We start from the raw sequence: 15,785 nt of genomic DNA, 5'->3' as shown, positions 1-15,785 counted from the left end.
GTACAGGAGCCCAAGCACTTGGGCCATCCTCCACTGCCCCTCCCAGGCCACAGCAGAGAGCTGGACTGGAAGAGGAGCAACCGGGACTAGAACCCGTCGCCCATATGGGATGCTGGTGCCACAGGCAGAGGATTAACCAAGTGAGCCATGGCGCAGGCCCCAGGAAATTTTTTAAAAATATTGATTTATTTATTTGAAAGTCAGAGTTACACCGAGAGGAGAGGCAGGGTTGGGGCGGGGGGGGACCTTCCATCCGCGGGTTCGCTCCCAGATGGCCGCAACAGCCGGAACTGTGCTGATCCGGAGCCATGAGCCAGGAGCTTTTTCCAGGTCTCCCATGTGGGTGCAGGGACCCAAGGACTTGGGCCATCTTCTACTGCTTTCCCAGGCCATAGCAGAGAACTGGGTCGAAAGCGGATCAGCTGGGTCTCGAACTGGTAGCCATATGAGATGCGCGGCAGTGACCTTACCTGCTATGCCATAGCGCCAGCCCTGGAAATGTTTTTAAAAGTCATTATTGCTTCTTTGGGCTTTCAAAAGTAAACTTTCTCACTCACTATAGAACCTTCAAATAGTACATGAAATTAAAATGTGAAAGCAGAATTATCTCATTCCCATATTCCAAATGTAACCTTTGTTAACTGAATAGTTTCTCTGAATAGTTCTCTTTGTATACATTTACATTATTACTAATATAACATTTGTATTTTACAAAAATGGGGCTATAGAAAAACATCTCATTAAGTTATTTTAATGAGGATTTGAAATTACATTGCCTTTAAAATAGGATCCTGCATCTCCAGAAACCCGTTACAGCACACCACGGTATATCTTGGCTGTGCTCTGTACTGTTCTACACGCTCAGCCAAGGAGACCCCACCGGGCAGAGTCAACCACTCACTCCTAGCTGACTTGCCGGCTTTGGGCCCCTTCCTGCAACTGCTTGCAGCCAGTGAAAGCTCCCCGGGGCTATCATCATTGTTATATAACACACGTGATTTGCGCCCTGTGGCTGCTTTCCCTGCTATTTACTCCAAATTCTGGCAGAAAGTTCAATCCTGTATAGAATAACAGAAGGGCTTACAGGTGATGGTGCTGCACCTGGCTGCACCTGGCCCAAAGAAACGAAAGAGGAGACTCAGGAAGCTGTTAAAGGGAATGCTTTATGGATGGTCAGGGCACTTGAATGAAAATGGCAGAGCAAAGAGAGGAGAGAATTGAACAGGCAGGTAGTGCTGGTGGAGGTTCTTGGGCATCATGAAGAGCATCATCAACAATGCCTTAGCCCGCAACACTTTCTTCTGCTGTTGCTGGCACTGTGCCATTATTTCTTGGAATTTACGGGGAAGGGAAAATAAATTACCATTGCAGACTATGAAATGTAGCTCCCTAAAGACAGGACTGACCCGGCCCGTAAAACCAGCTGACTCGGCTAGAGCGCTCTCTTCTAGGGACCAGTCAGCCCTACATTAAATGGTGTGCGTGTGTAGAGTTCAAAGTATTCATGTTATCCTTTTAATTTTTAACTGTATAATATATCAATATATTCTGCATATCTTTCCATGTCAGCACATATATAATCTATCTCATTCTTTCAGATGTCACTATATTAATTTGTATAGTTTATCAAATCTCCTATTAATAAGTATCTGGGTTGTTTGCAACTTTTAACATTGCTAACAGCACTGCAGTTGTCATAATGCCCTTTAAAGATGCTACATTAACTTATACTACTATCTAGTTTTTTTAAAAAGTTATTTAATGATTTTATTAATTTGAAAGGCAAAGAGATAGAGATGGAAAGACAGGGAGAGAGATCTCCTGTCCATTGATTCACTCCCCAAGTGCCTTCAGCAGTCATGACTGGTCCTGGCCAAAGGCAGGAGCCAGGAGCCAGGAACTCAGTCTGGGTCTCCCACATGAGTGGGGCCCAACTACTTGAGGCGTCACTTGCTGTCTCCCCGAGTGTGCATCAGCAGGAAAGTGAAATCGGATTTGGAGGTGGGACTCACGCCCAGGCACGCTGACATAGGATGCAGGCACCCCGAGCAGTGTCTTAACTGCTGCTCCAAACGCCTTCCCCTGTGCAGTGTTTGAAGGCTTGTTTTTCCTTGTCCTCATGAACATGAGGGGTCACCAGGTGTTTAAAGTTTCTGTAATGTAGAAGTGAAAACATGATTTGTGTTGTTTAATTTGCAGTTTTTAAATGTTAATACATTTGTGTATCTTTTTATATTTGTAGGACATTTAGACTTCAAAATCTGGGGCCAGCATTGAGCACGCTGGGTTAAGCCACTGCCTACAATGCTGGCCTCTCATGTGAGTGTTGGCTCAGTGAGGCATTGGACCGGCACTCATGGCTGCACACACAGTCATCAGCTGGCCATTCCTGGCCTCCTCGAGTGACAGGAAACTCCTCATCACACACGGTTGCTGCCCATTTTGTTTGACAAGCCCTCCCACTTTGTGTAGGACAATAGGATTTCATGTAGCTGCTGTCTTTTACTTTCTGATAAGTGTTTATAGGAAATGCCTGGCCCAATCCCTCTTTCTCTCTGGATGACACACATGTTAGCATGTAAGTTAGCATGTGTCTGTTACAGATCTTTTTCTTCTGACTTAGGCCTTCGTTCTCTTTCTATTGCAGCTCTAAAGAATCAACATGTTCCATTCTGTATGTTTAGCATCAGAAGCTGAGGAATCAAAAGTTGGGAGGTGGTGATGCGGAGACAAAGGGGGAGCGAAGCCTGGAGGAGTGAGTGAGGGTGAATGACAGAGAGAAGGGCGTAGAAGGAGTCTTGTCCACACTGAGCGCTCCTTCCCTGGGCCCTAGGCTAGGACCAACTTTTCTGTAGTGTCCTTGACTTGACCTTGAATGCCAGAGCTCTGCAGAGGGGAAGGGGTGAATGAGGTGACTGGGAACGCTCTTGGGACAGTGATGGCTTCCACGGACCAGCAGGATTAGCACATGCGTGTGCCGAGGGGAGCGTGTCCTGCCCCAGGTTCTAGGGCTCGACAAAGTTCTATGGAGAGCCATGAAGGCCATGCTGTATTTTCAGATAAACAGACTCAAATCAGTGAGGGCATGGGAAACATCTGTTTTGTTAAATTGCCCTTGAATCCCTTTGGAGGCTGAGTTTGATATATTTTTCACATTTAGCCTGAGCACGACTGTTATCGCTGGTATCAGGGCTAATGAGAATAAAACTCAACATACCATATATTACTTATACTTTCACAACAGCACTGGGAGATAGACATCATTAATCTCATTATATAGATGAAGATTACACAGGAAACATAACCAACAAGTGGATCTAAAGTCTACATGCCCATCCCTCTTTCCATGGGTTGGTGCCAAGTAACACAACAAGTCACAGTTGGTCCCAACAAGGACAAAGCTTAGGCTCACCTTCTTCCCAGCTCCAGAAAGATAGGGGAGGCTTGTGAGTTGCAGATTTCCTTCTATTTTCAAAACTAGAAAACCAAGCATACCAAAGAGCAGCCAGGGTGGGGGAGGGGTGCTTCAGAGGCTCAAGACAGTGCAGTCCTAAGAATCTGTAAGTAGAAGAAAAACAGAAACTGTATAGCTACAACCTCACCCCATCAAATGCAGGGCTACCTAAATAGTCAACACTCCAGGGAGAAAAACATGCAGTTGTTACATTTCAGAAAGGACACTGTACTTGCAGATAGTCACAGCTGCCATCAAAACTGCCAGCAACACTGGCCTAAATGTATCTGGTCATCAGGGAAACACCTGCAGGATGTGCTTGCCCACGGAGGCAGGCGTGTAATACCTTTTAGTCCATCTCACTGTTCACGGATTCCCAATTTGTAAACTGGCTTACACATTCAGACACACTTATCACCCCCAAATCCAAACCATACCCTACCTTGGTGGGCATTCAACGGCATAGGCAGAGGAGTGAGAAACTCCAGTCGTCTCGTGTTCAGTCTTGTTCCCAAGCAGTGCTCTGCTTTCTTGTGTTAGCTCTCACACTATGGGCAAGTGTCCTTTTCCGAGTCTATTTAGTGCCATGTTGCTCACATTTGTTGTGCTTTTTTGCTGGTGATTTCACTGTTTAGAATGGCCCCTGAGCATAATGCTCAAGTGCTGTCCAGAGTTCCTAAGAGCGAGGTGGCGGAGATGCGCGCTACAGAGAAAAACATGAATGTTAGCTAAGCTTCATGCCAGGCACAGAGTATGGTTGGTGCAGCCGGCCAGGAGTTCAATGTTGAGTCAACAGTGTATATTAAATAAGGTGTCTTTAAGGAGGAACACACATAGCGTGAAGTTGTGTACTGATCAACTGATAGAAGTGTCGTGACACCAGGCACACAAGAACCTAACCCTGTGTTTCCCCTGAGAACAATGGCTCAGTATTGACTAATTCAGTGAACTAGTGAACTACTAATTGACTATAAGGGACTTTATAAAACTTTATAGAACATTATAACTCTACAGAACTTCATGACTTTATAGAACTTTACAACTGCTATGAACAATAAGAATCAACTGTATGTTTATATGTATTATAAAGTCATATTAGAGATGGAAGTATTTCAAAAAGTTCATGGAAGATGGATTTAAAGATAATTTTTTTTGGTGCAAGTGAAATCCATGCATATGTGGGCTCTTTAAAAAGTTTATGGAAAATGTATATCATGAAAAAACTATGCAAGGAGTCTCTCTCCTGATCCCTCTCTCACTCTCGGACTCTTCCCCCAGACATGTGGGCTTCCCCAACCTGATAATAAACCTTCCCCTTAAAAAAAAAAAAACTATGCAAAGATTTCAAATTCTTTTTTCAGCAAAATAAACTTATCTTTTAATTCCATATTTCCAGGAACTTTCTGAAGGATCCTAGTATGCATTAGTGTGTGTAATTGTGTGGTACCTTATACTGATTCACTAAGAATCTAAATATTTAATTCTATATTATTCAGCAATAAATGGTATTCAGAGAAAATGATGAGCATTCAATAGAGGACTTTTTCTGGAGGCTGAAAGGCCCTATAGTTGATCCATACTTTTGATCAGGGATCACCTGATGGTACCAACACAGGAGTGTTACTTAGTTGCTTCTTGGAAGAGTGGGAGCATGTGGGCTAAAATAGTTTGCCAATGTTGCTGCAAAACATTTACTTGGAATTTGACTACATTCCAAGCATTAATTTCACCCCAGATATCTGTCCAAGTGTTTGTTATCTAGTTAATAAATGGGCTTTTGAACATAATATTCTCTCCAACTCTCTTAAACACCAACTCATACTGACTCAGACTCACCCACAGACTAACACCACCTTTCTGGGAAAGCTGAGCCCACAGCCTCCCAAATCCACTCCCCTCCCTGCTACCACAGGGAGGGGGAGGGGCGCTGGTCAGTTTCATTTATCTTGCTGCACCGTGGCCAGCCAGCAGCCTCCTCCCATCTTCCTGTTTTCCACGTGTGCTCCCATCCATAGCTCAGTACATCTTGAATCTGGAGAATAAACCACTAAAAATAAGCAATAAAAAACCAGACAGTGTTGTTCTTTCTTAATTGCTCATCCTTGTAATGAAATTATCCTGAAATACAGAAGTTCTCTGATTTCGCAATAGAAGTATTTGTATCACTAAGAATGCCAAGTATAGGAGAAAGAGACCACATATTTGTGTAATCTTGCTTCAAGAAATTAAATTAATTAAAAATTTTCTTAGCATTCAATATTTTTCTTCTAAAATAATATAAGTGTTTTCCGTAAGGATCATGTTTGTTATAATATTTTTATCATTTAGATAGAATTGTGAATCCAAAATCTACAATTCCTCAGAAATACCAGAGGGAAAGTTAGTATTTCAGATTTTCATTCTTCATAGATAAAACATTGTTTATCTTGACTATATTTCTAGAATTAGTCTAAAGAAAATAAGATTTACAAATGAGTTTGTTGATTCTTTCTGCCTCAGAGAGTCATTTAGGGTGATCTTGCATTATGTAAAACTCAACCGTAATTAACTTTGCTTTTCCAAACTTAATAGGAGAGGGAGCCATCCCTACAATGAGACCTTGGCCATTTTATACCATATTCAAATATAAGACAGAGAATTAGGGAAGATAAGAATTCCTTTTATGAGCTGTTTATCAACCAAGAATACATCTGTTCCTGGGATTAGCAAGGCGTGGTTGAAGTTCAAATGATTTGCTCACAGAATTTTTAAAATGCATATAATAATCTTTGCCCCTTGCTGTAGTGAGTCAGCTGAGTCCAAGAGTAACTTCCCGCAGGGTTTTTGCTCCTTCTGAAGAGCGGCAGAGAACTGGGGGCAGCAAATACCACCAGGAAGTCCATGTAGATGCTAAACGCTTTCTATTTTTGCTTGTTACCTGTGCTATGATCTATATGTGTTCAGAAAGACTAAATGTTAATGAAGAAAATGGGGAAGGTTATTGAATAATCAAAATAATTATATACTGCACCATCCAGTCATCATGCTTAATGTATTTTATGAACTGTAAATTTAATCAATCCTAATATTGATGAGTAAGCTTGCAGCCATTTGGCAAGAAAAGCTGACAGGGGAGAGACAGCAGAAGTGGGTAAATGTGTGTTGATTTGGTTGAGGTTTAGGATGGAGGCTTGGAAGGCTTTGATGTTATTCAAGTGTGGAGGTGGGGGAGATGGCAGGAGAAAGTTATCTTCTAGGTGTCTGGCTTGGGTTCCTGGGGAGATAGGGTTGGCATTGAATGCAATTGGGAACAAAGGAGAGGAGCCAGTTTTAGGGTGAGGGAAAGCAGAGCTTTTAGTTGAAGTATTGACATTTAGGAGTCACGATATTCAAGTAAATCTGGAATGTGCACACGTGGACACTGGAACTCAAGGAGGTCAGTAACTCAAGGAGGTCAGTAACTCGTCAGAGGCCACACCATCAGGATCGGAGACCTGTGGTCTGGCCCCAACTTCCTGCTCTTAACCACTACCCTACACTTTTCAAATCTTTGATAGATTCCTCTCCCAACACATGGATCTTGAAGGACAAGGTCCAGATCATGGGTTCTAATTCAGCTACTCCACCAACTAGTTAACCCTGGGAAAGTCACTAACTTTCAGGTCTGTTAGAGGAAGGACTCAGAGCAGGTCAGTGTTTCTCCAAGGGGTTTTCCAAGTAGAAGAGGAAGGAACTTAGGAAGAGAATATGAGCAAACAGAATTTATTCTGAGAACTCAAGATTTGTCCAACAAAATTAGTCAATGCGCATTACATTAAAAAGACACAGATCATATCAACAGAGGCAGAAAAGTCACTGGACAAATGCAATAGAGATCGATGACAAAAACTCAACAAAATAGGAGTAAAAAGGAACTTTGTCAAGATGATAGAAGGTAGGAGTAAAAAGGAACTTTGTCAAGATGATAGAAGGTATCTTCTAAAACTTACAGCTTACTCATGATAGTGAAGAATGAATATTTTTTTCTTAATGTTGGGGCAGGATTCAAGACTGGAGTAAAGTTCTTATCACTGGGAGTGGGAGTTCAGCCTAGCAGTGAAGGTGCCTGTGTTCTGCATCAGACTACCTGGTTCCCTTCCAGGCTCCTGCTCCCAACTTTGGCACCCGGCTAATAGCGACTCTGGGAAGTAGCGGTGATTGTCCCAGTAACTGAGTTCCTGCTACCCACATGGGAGACCTAGCTTGAGTTCCTGGCTACCAGCTGTTTCAGGCATTCGGGAAGTGAACCAGCAGATTGAAGTTCTCTGTCTCTTTGCCTCTCAAAGAGATAAATATAAGATAAATTCTCAAGATAAATAAAAGATAAATTCTCATTAGTCTTTTTTAAGAGCATAGTAGAAGTCCTAGGTAGTACACTAGGAAAGCAAAAGAAATAAAAGATACACAGATTGGAAAAGGAGTTTAAAAAAATCCCTATATGCAGACAATATGGTTTTCCACATACAAACCCAAAGAACGGGCCAAAAATAAACAAAAACAAAACAAAACAAAATAACCAGCTCTTAGAATTAGGTGATTTTAATGATACCACAGGTAACATTAAAGGACAATATTTAAAAAGCAATCATATTTCTGTATATGATCAATGAACAGCTGGCAATTAAAATTTTGTAAAATTAGCATTTATAAAAATAACTCTGGGGTGGTGCTGTGCCGTGGGGTGAAGCCACTGCCTACAATGTCAGCATCACATATGGGTACCGATTTGATACCTAGCTGCTCCCCTTCCCATCCAGCTGGGAGGGCAGCAGAGGATGGCTGAAATGCATGGGCCCTGTACCCCTGGGGAGGACCTGGAGGAGGCTCCTGGCTCCTGGGTTTGGCCTGGCCCATCCCCGGCTGTTGCAGCCATTGGGGAAGTGAAGCAGTGATGGAAGACCTCTCTTTCTCACTTTGTCTGTCTCTTCCTCTCTCACTGTGACTCTGACTTTCAAATAATAAATAAATATATTTTTAAAAACTCCAAAAAATGAAATACTGAGTTATAAATATAAGAAAATATTTGTATAGTATGCATAATGAAACACTGAAATATATTTCATGAACATACTGTAATACTAAATGTTGTTATGATGTTAATTCTCCCAAATTGATCTACAACTAATTTATCACAATCCCAATAAACATCCTAGCAGAATTATTTTTAATTATTGACAATATGACTTAAACATTTGTATGCAAAGTCCAAGGAATTAGATTGAACAGAATGATTTTGACAAAGAGAAAGTTGGGAGACTTGTGCTACCTGATTTTAAGACTTACTATAGGCCGGCGCCGCGGCTCACTAGGCTAATTCTCAGCCTTGCGGCGCCGGCACACCAGGTTTTAGTCCCGGTCGGGGCGCCGGATTCTGTCCCGGTTGCCCCTCTTCCAGGCCAGCTCTCTGCTGTGGCCAGGGAGTGCAGTGGAGGATGGCCCAGGTGCTTGGGCCCTGCACCCCATGGGAGACCAGGATAAGTACCTGGCTCCTGCCATTGGATCAGCGCGGTGCGGCGGCCATTGGAGGGTGAACCAATGGCAAAGGAAGGCCTTTCTCTCTGTCTTTTTCACTGTCCACTCTGCCTGTCAAAAAAAAAAAAAAAAAAAAAAGACTTACTATAAAGTTGCAGTAACTGAGACAGAGTGGTTTTCACAAAAGATGGACACATCAATCATAAGTAGAATAGAGACCAGAAGTCAATCCAAGCAAATATGTTCATTATTTTTTGACTAAGTTACTAAGAGAATTCAGTGAGGAAGCAAAGGATTTTCAACAAATGGAGATGGAGCTAGAAGAGGTGAATACTATTTAAAACTAATGTACAGGGGCCGGCGCTGTGACATAGCAGGTAAAGCCACTGCCGCCTGTAGTGCTGGCATCCCATATGGGCGCTGGTTCAAGACCTGGCTGCTCCACTTCTGATCCAGCTCTATGCTATGGTCTGGGAAAGCAGAAGATGGCTCAAGTCCTTGGGCCCCTACACCTGCGTGGGAGACCCGGAAGAAGCTCCTGGATCCTGGCTTCAGATCGGTGCAGCTCCAGCCGATGTGGCTATCTGGAGAGTGAATCAGCAGATGGAAGACCTCTCTCTCTCTCTCTCTCTCTGTGCCTCTCCTTCTCTCTCTGCGTAATTCTGACTTTCAAGTAAATAAATAAATCTTAAGAAAAAACTAATGTACAAAACTATATACAAAAACTAATTTAAAACTGTGCATAGATTGCGGGCCAGTGTGGTGGCACAACAGGGTTAAGCTGCCTCCTGCAACACCAGTATGCCACGTGAGCACCAATTCAGGTCCTAGCTGCTCTGCTTCAGATCCAGCTACCTGCTAATGCACCTGGGAAAACAGTGGAAGATGGCTCAAGTGCTCGGGACTCTGCCACCCATGTGTAAAACCCAGATGGAGTTCCAGGCTCCTGGCTTTGGCCTGGCCCAGCCCACCCATGGTGGTCTTTTGGGGATTGAACCAGTGGGTGGAAGATCTCTGTCTCAGTGTCTCTTCCCCCATCTCTACAACTCTCCCTTTTAAATAAACTTTAAGAAATACAAAAAACCAAAAACCAAACCTAAACCAAAGAAACAGTGCATAGGTCTAAAGGTAAACACAGAACTATAAAACTTTTGGAAGAAAACATAAAAAAAAAATCTTTATGACTTTGGACTTGGCATTTAAGATATGGCATCAAAATTCCATTATGTAAAAAAATAAGGATCTTGCTAAGTAGGAATTTACAAAGTTAAAAACTTCTTCCCTGTGAAAGATGTTAAGAAAATAAAAGATAAATTACGGACTGGGAGAAAATATCTGTAAATCATGTATGTGACAAAGGAATTATTTCCAGGATGTGTAAACAATTTTCAGAACTCAAAAGAAAACAAACTTTAAAAAATGAGCAAGGACTGGGTGTTTTGCACAGTGGCTGAGATGCCTCTTAGACGCTCAGCTCGCCTCTGTGTGCTGGGGCTCCCGTCCTGCCTCCGCTCAAGTCCCAGCCTCCTGCTAATGTGCAGCCCAGGCGGCAGCAAGAGGTGGCTCACGCAGTTGGGTCCCTGGCGTCACATGTGGGAGACCTGGATTGAGTTTCCAGCTCTGAGAAACCAGTGGATGGGAGCTCTCTCTGTTTGTCAGTCTCTCTGTCTCAGAAATAAATACAAGATTTTAAGAAATGGGCAAAAGATGTGGATATTTTTCCTAGGAAGATGAATGGATAGTACATAAGCATGCACAAAAAGAAGCTCTGATAGCCACTAGGGAGATGCAAGCTGAAGCCACAACGATGTATCTTTATATCTATTTTATTTGTATTTATTTATTTATTAAAGGTTTATTTCTTTATTTCAAAGGTAGAGTTATAGAAAGACAGAGAGACAGAGAGAGAGAGAGATCTTTAATCCACTGGTTCACTTCCTAAATGGCCATTACAGCTGGGACTGGGCCAGGCTGAAGCCAGGAGCCTGGAACTCCATCTGGGTCTCCATGTGGGTGCAGGGGTCCAAGCACTTGGGCCATCTGCTGCTGCTTTCCCAGGCACTTTAGCAGGGAGATGGTTAGGAAGCAGAACAGCTAGTAGTAGAATTGGTGCTCATTTGGGATGCTTGTGTTGCAGGCAGCAGTTTAACCTGATGTACCATAGCACAAGCCCCCTTTTCATCTATTTTTAAATGGTGAAAGCAAAAACAGCATAAGAAATGGCAGTATCAACTATGTTCAAGTAGTCTGAATGTTTGGCAGCTTTCTTATGAATTAAACATATACTTCTTTATGTACTTACTGTAGAGAAATGAAAACTTAGTTTCACACAGAAATTTATATTAAAATAGTTGTAGCCATTTTATTCATCACTGCAAAAACCTGGAAACAATCCATGTATTCTTCATTGAGTAAATGGATAAACAGTAGGGTAGCTCCACTCAATGAAATACTCTCAGCGGTAAGCTGGGACAAACCCCTGGTGCCATCAGCGTGGATGCACCATGCTAACCAATGCATTATGCAAGTGAAGCAGCACAGATGGTAGGATTCCCTTTATATGACATCCTGGGAGAAAGGACACAGTGGGAACAGAAGTATCAGTGGTGCCTAGGATTTCAGGTAGAAGGAGGACTTGACTTTGAACTTAAGTGTGGGAGAATTTTTAAGAGAGGGAACTCCCTTGTATCCTGAGTGGGGTTGTGATCATAGTCCTGCATGAATTTTTCAAAGCTCACACTTTTCAAAATTGTACACCAAAGAGCTTTTATCAAATGTACATTTCAAAATAAATTTTAAAAACGAGATCAAAAAATTAATTCTTAAAACACTTAAACATCTTCCGTATGTAAAAACGATCAAAATGCCTAGATAAAAACACAAAAGGAAATTTCAAAAAGCAATAGGTGTGGAGTTTGTGGACAACGATGAGAACAGAGGTAGGCACGGCGCTCAGGTCCCCTGAGCACTGTTGGCACAGGGAAGCAGTGGGCTCCCGCAGCCCCGCACGGGTTGTAGAGGACATTACTTCCCGCCACCACTAGAGGCAGCACAGAGATGTCCCCAGTCAAAGCCAGAAGGTGCCAAAGGCACTGAAGACTTCCCCCGCTGCCTTTGGAATGTTTTCAGAGTGCAGAGTTTGCAATTCTAGGTCACTTCCTTTGTTTGACTCACTCGTGTTGTGGGCGGCAGAGGGGGGTGATGTGACCGCAGAAGCATTCCAAGTGGGTGCCTGAGACAGGCTAAGTTTGGGGTGCCCACGTGGGGGAAGGGCCTTTAGGGTGCCGGGTGGAATGTCTGAGGAACGGGGAGCTTTCTGGGGGAGCTCGGGCATCTACTCAGGCTTGCAGCCTTCTCCCTGGTGCCTGCCGATTGGAAACCAGAAACGTGGGATGGGACAGAAAATCTGCACAGCACAAAATGGACTGATGGCGACTGAAGCAGGGAGGGGCTGGGAGGAGGACGCAGAAAAGGACCAGCAGAGGCCTCCGTCCTGTCTCCTCCCCACCCCAATATTTGGGTGTCAGGAGAGCCAGAGAGACATCTCCCAGCTGCTGCCTTCCTCCTCCAATGCCCACCACAGCCAAGGCTGGGCCAGGCGGGAACCAGGAGGTGAGAACTGCAGCTGGGTCTCCTCTGGGCGTGGGCAAGGGTCCAAGGACTTTGAGCGCTCATCTGCTGCCTCCCAGGGTGCACGCTAGCAGGAAGCTGGAATAGGGAGCGCGGCCAGAGCTGGAACCCAGGCGCTTTGATGTGGGATGCGTGGGACTCAGCTGCCATAGCAGACACCATTTCTCCTTCCTCTTCCTTTTTCTCTTCTCTTCTCCCTGGGGTGCCCCGCCCCGCTCCACCCCTGTGTCTCCCCTCGTGCCTCCTCTGCTTCCTTCAGTCCTCTGACAGTCGGCAAGGAACCATTGATGGCCTGTGGCACAGAGGGGACCACAGGAGGGAAGACTGAGCTTCTCCAGGCCACCGTGACAAGTGAGCCCAGACTTGGTGGCTTACGACAATACACGTTTAGCCTCACAATTCCGAAGTCCGTGTCTGAAATCAAGGTGTCCACATTCCTTCTGAAGGCCTCTTCCAGTCCCGGCTGCTCCAGGTGCCCCTTGGGCTGCATAACTCGCTGCCTTTGTCTCCTTCTTCCATGGCCCTCTCTTTAGTGGTGGTTGGTGGACTGTGTTGCTTTGAATAGTTAGTTCTCCAGGGCCTCCCTGGAAGGCCCATCATGATCTCATCTTGGGACCCTGCACTATAATGGCAAAACCCCTTTTTCCAAATCAGACCATATTCATAGGTTCTGGAGAGTAGGATTTCTCTTTTTAGGGGCTGCCATTCAATCCACTATAGACACGATTCCAACCTGAAGATATGACGCAGTTCTTCTGTTCTCACCCATTCTGTAAACCAAGTAGTTACTGGTGATGCACTATTAGCCTTGAACAGCTAAGCCACAAACTGAAGCAAGCACCTGCTCACCCTTAACCAGCAGCATCCTCAGGCTGACCTAAGTGTGCGAGGTCTGCATCCATCATTGCCAGCAAAGCTACTCACTGCTCACAAGGGCTGCAGAAGCAAACACACCCACTTGGCAGGGGTGACCTTATTGCACTTGGCATTGAAGAGCCTGGTAAGCCCTGGGTCTGTGTCCTTCAGGGGAATACAAGTACCTGCACACACATGCATACACACACACACATTCACGCTAAAATCCAGCCCATCAAGAATCAATTCAATGGGAAATACCTTGCCCTAAGATGCCTCATCTCAATGTATGTTTTCAGACTTCGAGTCCATCTTTCATTAGCAGAAAGCTGGAATCAGGAGCTGAAGCTGAGACTTGAACCTGGGCCCTCTGATGTGGGACCTGGGCTTCTTAACTGCTAGGCTAAACGCCCAAGACTCTGTGTCTTCATGGGAAGAGCTGAGAAATTACCCATCAAACAGGTGTGGATACAGGCTTACATGAAATCACGTACATGAAAAGTGCTTTCCAAATTGTTAAGCCCTGTGTAGAATGCTGGGTATGACCAGCGTTCTGTCCTGCTTTGAGGCAGCTGTGACACTTTCTTAGCAAGGTGGAGTGAAATGTAGGTGCTTCCGTGTGACCCATTTTGTCCAGGGACTTGGTAAAAGTTGTTGCCTAATGAATGAAGCCCTATAATTAACCAGAGAGATAGTCATGGATAGGATGGCAACACTGCATTTTCATAGCTTAAAACCTTGCAAATAAATATTTGAATGATGATTGCACTCAAGGAATTCAGGAACAGGAAGGCTGGCCTTCAGATGAATAGAAGAATGGGAGGATGCAAATTCACTTGGTTTTCCTGGGCCTGCAGCCTTGCTCACCACTTCCCTGAGAGACAAAGGGAGAAAATGGACTGCCGGCCTCGGCAGGTGACGAGCAGGTGGCTCTGTGGCTACGGCCCTGGACTCTTTCCCCAGGGATCCTCAGAAGGTGCCTGCGTCCGTGAACCTTGGGCTGACTGCCCAAGGAAGAATGAGTTGTCCTCTCCCTGCTGACATCTGTCTTCGCAGGACCGCCGGGGAAAATCCTGATACGGAGATGTGGGAACAGATGGCCTGGCCAGGTAGTGCCTCTGCCCCAGCTGAGAACAAGTAGGATCACACAGCACACCGCCAGTTCAGTGCTGTCCTACTGGGAGGCCTCCGGGGGGTGGGGGGTGAGGGGTGCACTGGACTCCAGCCGTGAATCTGTGCGCCCTGAGACGTCAGAGAGCTGAGAGTCTGAGGGGATGACGCATGGGGTTTGCTGAACAGAAAATTCCATTTGGCCATGACTCCAGGAGATTCTCCTTCCCATCCAGGGCTGCTTCCCACTCGGGAACTCTGTGATGGCGTAGGGGCTCTGCAAACTTCAAGAGTTAAAAGGCAGAACATCCCACACTGCTGGTGGCCTCTGCTGCCTATCAGCCCAAGGATAATGTTGCTCCAGAAGCAAAGAGGGCGACTTGTCAGGACTGGGGACCAGTTAGTGCCCTCAGGCCACTTACACTGCCTGAGGTGGAACTACAATAATTCATCAAAATATCCTGAATCATTCTTGAGTGATCTAACACCAGATCACAAATTATTCTTGTCTTTTTTTAATAATATTTATTTATTTATTTGAAAGTCAGAGTTACACAGAGAGAGAAAGGCCTTCTATCCGCTGTTTCACTCCCCAGTTGGCTGCAACAGCCAGAGCTAAGCCAATCCAAAGCCAGGAGCCAAGAGCTTCCTCCGGGTCTCCCATGCGGGTGCAGGGGCACAAGGACCTGGGCCATCTTCTACTGCTTTCCCAGGCCATAGCAGAGAGCTGGATTGGAAGTGGAGCAGCTGGGACCCAAACTGGCGCCCACATGGGATGCCGGCATTGCAGGCGGCCACTTTACCCATTATGCCACAGCGCCAGCCCCTATTTTTGTCTTTATTGCATGGTAATGCAGAGCAAAGATAAGGTCCCAGGGGTTGATGCTGTGGCACAGTGAGATAGGCCACCACTTGAGACACCTGGACCCCTCACTGGAGCACTGGTTAGAGTCCTGGCTCCTCTGAGCTTTGGATCCAGCTTCCTGCTAATGTATCTAGGAGGCATTAGCGGATGATGGGCAAATATTTGGGTTCCTACCACCCATGTGGGAGACTCAGAGGGGGTTCCTGGTTCCTGATTTTGACCTGGCCTACCCCTGGCTATTGCAGGGATTTGGGGAAAGAATCAGCAGATGGAAGATCTCTCTATCTTTATCTCTCCCCCCAAATAAATAAATAAATAAATAAATCTTAAAGAAGAGTAAGGGCCTATTTTCATTCTGCATCTGCAGTTTAATCCATTATC

General features: G+C 44.9%; 1 long non-coding RNA gene across 1 annotated transcript; it reads right to left on the bottom strand.

Annotated features, from left to right (window-relative positions):
• Positions 1-205: 205 nt before the first annotated feature.
• On the bottom strand, positions 206-4,455 carry LOC149121766 (uncharacterized). Its single transcript, XR_016223247.1, has 3 exons — positions 3,897-4,455; positions 3,413-3,558; positions 206-492 (listed from the first exon to the last, which is right to left on the bottom strand). It is a non-coding gene; the product is annotated as an uncharacterized LOC149121766 (long non-coding RNA).
• Between the last annotated feature and the right edge of the window lie 11,330 nt (positions 4,456-15,785).

Source organism: Oryctolagus cuniculus, chromosome 16, assembly GCF_051225735.1.
Source record: "Oryctolagus cuniculus isolate XC-2025 breed Fujian yellow rabbit chromosome 16, ASM5122573v1, whole genome shotgun sequence".
Lineage (NCBI taxonomy): Eukaryota > Metazoa > Chordata > Mammalia > Lagomorpha > Leporidae > Oryctolagus > Oryctolagus cuniculus.
The sequence above is the reverse complement of the archived record's forward strand: the minus strand, read 5'-3'. Positions and strand labels throughout refer to the sequence as shown.